The sequence below is a fragment of the Podarcis raffonei genome, chromosome 7 (assembly GCF_027172205.1).
Source record: "Podarcis raffonei isolate rPodRaf1 chromosome 7, rPodRaf1.pri, whole genome shotgun sequence".
In the NCBI taxonomy this organism is placed as follows: domain Eukaryota; kingdom Metazoa; phylum Chordata; class Lepidosauria; order Squamata; family Lacertidae; genus Podarcis; species Podarcis raffonei.
Window position 1 is genome coordinate 49,349,261 of NC_070608.1, and position 3,887 is coordinate 49,353,147.

At 42.4% G+C, this 3,887-nt stretch overlaps 1 pseudogene; it reads right to left on the reverse strand.

Annotated features, from left to right (window-relative positions):
* Positions 1–2,207: 2,207 nt before the first annotated feature.
* On the reverse strand, positions 2,208–3,460 carry LOC128417476 (chromosome-associated kinesin KIF4-like; annotated as a pseudogene).
* Between the last annotated feature and the right edge of the window lie 427 nt (positions 3,461–3,887).

The window sequence follows — 3,887 nt, forward strand, 5'->3', positions numbered from 1 at the left end:
GCAAAATAAAAAATAAGTTGGAAGTTCCAGTCACAGAATTCCGAGGTCCTCTGTTGTTTGACCTCTTAAAACAGGCATAGGCAAACTCGTCCCTCCAGGTGTTTTGAGACTACCATTCCCATCATCCCTGACCATTGGTCCTGTTAGCTAGGGGTGATGGGAGTTGTAGTCCCAAAACAGCTGGAGGGACGAGTTTGCCTATGCCTGTCTTAAAACATTTGCAATTTCTCACACAATAGTGTGGGTGCGGGTGTACACATTTTCGCCTAAATAGAGAGTATCTCAACTCTCAACATGTTTTACATGTGAAGAAACCCTCCTTGTAAGCACATAGCTGGAAGTTCATACGTATTTTGGGCCTTCACTCCTTTTTTGGTTAAGAAAAATGTCATACCCATGAATTAAATATTTGCTATGCAGGCTCTCTCATTCTGGCGAAAGCATTTATTTTATTCGTCAAATTCCTTATTTTTATTTTACTTTGCTGCCTAGATCTGACATCTTTGTATTTAATAAAAAACAAAACCCACCATAAACTGTAGTGCTGACCTTGTTTATGTGTGCATTTTAAGCCTTTGTTGAAAGCAGATATTTTGAGTTTTGCTACCAGCCTTTGGTGGCATCTGACATCTGGCAAATAAAACAAGGGGCTTGGGAGATGAAAGTGGAGGGGGGAGGAATCACACCATAAAAGGGGTGCTAGGAGGAACCAGGGGGTAAGATGCTGGTGTGTAAGCAATGCTTGCAGTTATATATTCGGGTGGGGGCAGAAAAGAAGCACCATTAGTGCTTCAGATTGTCATTACTTTCAAAACTGGAGGTAGAGTAGACTTTGTTTGTTTGTTTGTTTGTTTTTGTTTGTTTGTTTCATATAGTTTGTCCACCACATGAGTATTCAGGACCAGCTAATTGGCTTGCATGCATTTACTGCTGTCCACCCCTATAAAGGCTAAAAACCCCCGAAGAGAAATGTGCTATTGTGATTAGAGTTTCGGATTGGATGTGGGAGGGCTAGTATCAAGTAAAGTTCATTTGATATATTTATTTAGCAAGATGTCTACATTACTTAGTAAAATTAATTAATACATCTCAAAGCAGTTTGCATAAAATGAACCTTATAGGGTCTTATGCAGATAAGTCCTCCTCAATGCTCATTAGATAAAGGGCAGGACAGAAAGAGATCAAATACACAGTGCTTAAATAAGTTCAAGTGTGTCCTCATGTGGGTTATTGAGCTCTTTGCATCTGCAAATAGGAATTTGCATATGGCAAGATTCATAGATTTAATAGTAGAGGTGCATGATGCTTCACTATCAGTTTCCGCCATCAGTATCATAATGGCATAGAATTAGATGTGAGACAGGAATGCCAGCTTGGCCCTGCAATCATGGGTGCCCAGAGCCGTGGGTGCCATGTAGCAAACACGGCCCTGGCGTTGAAGTTTGCGGGTGCCTGGCCCCTTCATGGGGAATTTTATGGGTGCTCAGGCACCCAGGGCCCCAGGGAGTCAGCACCCATGGTGTGAGATATATGTGAAGTTATCTATACTTTTTGATACCACTGTTGTCCCTTGTGGCAACTGAGCAAACCTTCTTAGTGCAATGGTAGATATTTTCTATCAGCTGGCATTCTTTCCACTTTATAAATGAGAAAATGAGATGTTGACTCACTCAAGGGCACCCCAAGAAGTTAAGGTTCATCATATATATTTTTAAAATAATATTTATTTCAACAAGGTATAAAGATAATAAAATATTTATAAAAATACATTTAATAAAATATTATATAAAATAAACAATCAATGATTAAAAGGCCAAGCTTCCTTTTCAACACCTACTTAGGGGATTCTTAACAGTCTTCTTTAGCCCATGTATAATTGAAGTGCTCTTGTGGGTATTGACCTCTTGCTCCAACGCCTGGGACTCTCTGGTAGGTGGTGTTCTGGAAGAAGTCTCTTCTCTGATTATTGAAGTAGGATCTTCACGGTCCTTCAGATCTACTTGTTCTTCCTCAACTTCCCTTCGATTAGATTTTCTGAGGATTAACTCCTGCACCAACTCAGATGATGAGTCTTCCTCATCTGTGATCTTTCACCTGTGAGTCTTAGATTGATTGGAGTCATAGGGGGACTCCAGGCTGTCTGGTGCAGGGGCCTTCTGGCCACTGGCAGTCTGAACAGATGTTAATCTCTGTCTGAGGGTTTGGAGCTATTCGCAGAGCTCCTGGTTCTCCTTCAAAACCTCTCTTATGGTGTTCCTATCTTCTTTCACAATTGTTTCTTGTATCTGGGTCATCTGGCCTGCTGTTTCAGTGATGTTACAGCTTGGTTTCTCCATCAGAGATTGCAAGTTTTCTGAGGGCTCACCACCAATAGGCACTGGAAGGGTCTCTCCGCAAACCTGCAGCAGTGAGACCTGCAGCTGTTGGACCTGCTGCTTTAGCCTGGCAATCTCTGCTGCCTGAGGGTCAGTATTCACTATCAGCTTGTTCTTTATTTTTCTGACCCTATCAGCATAGCGAAGAGTATTCAAAGTATATTCGAGGTTTGAATCTGCTGGGCTCACACATGCTTTTGCCTCCCAAGGAATCTTGCAAAAGGCGTGTTAACTTGCAGTCTCTATAAGGGACAAAATTGCCCTTCTTCGTTTCCTCCCCAAGAGCGCAGATGAAGTTCCCCAGGCAGAGGAGTGTTTTGTTGATGCTGATCCCTTTCCGCAATCTAACATCTTCTGCTTTTGTATTGCTTTGCTTTTCTGAACCAGCAAGGTCTACGAAGTGCATCTTGGAATGCAAAATGGTGTTCTTATCACTCTTGCTTTTCTGTTCAATGGTCATGGTGAAGATGGCGTGAGAGCGTGATGACTGGGTTTCATGGCCATGGCAGCCACTGTTCGGGAGTTGTTCCCCTGCTCCAGGCACTGGGTGATCTCTTCAGCAGACTTCGGTTAGCCCCTCAACCTTGATGCCTCCCCTGGGATCTTCAAGGATGCTGATTGAAGGTTTCTTCCTTTCCAATGGTGCCAAGAGATCTAAGATGTCGTCATTGTAGATCTCCAAATAAGAGACTTTCAGGGAAGACTGCCACTCTTTCATTTCTTGGAAGAGAAGCTTTATTGCCCGAGAGATGATTCTGACAGTGGGATCATTCTCTTTGTCAGCTGTGTAAGCCACTCCCATGGAGTATGTTTTCCCAGATCCTGTCTCACCATAAGCCAAAACCGTGGCATTATACCCTTCCAAGATGCCCATTATAAGGGGAGAAACACAGTTTCTCTTGCTCAGTAGATGGGTCGAAGACATAATCATATGTGAATGCTTCGTCAGTACATAGAACCACCTGCTGTTCTCCAGGGACAAAAGTCAAACACATCTGGCAACTCTTAAAATGTTATTTAGAAATAAGGGGACTGCACTTCAGTGCCACCTGCACAGGGATGATGCTGGCCTCTTCCTTCAGCATTTTATAATGTTATATTCCAGCTCTCACCCACACCCTCTCGTGCTGAAGAAAGTTCCAAGGTGAGCTCGCAGGACAGCGGAGGCCAGCTCTCCCTCTTGCAAAGTCCCCCATCCAGCCTGCTGGTGCGCCCTCTGGAACTCACACCCTGGTTCATCATCATTTATAAATAATTATTTTCTAGTGAAAATAAGATGATTCATCTTATTGTGTGACATGTTGAAAAATGATTATGTAACATACAACCATGCCTATATGAATTTTTAAAAATAGTCTGTACTTTCACAGATACATAGCAGTAAAGGTGTTAGGCTATAGAAATATTCACCCAAATCCCATTTCCCAAGAACAGTCCAAACTTCTTGCTACAGGCGATGAAAAACATGGAATGTTTTGAAGCATGAACTATTCATCTACCTAATGAAACAAA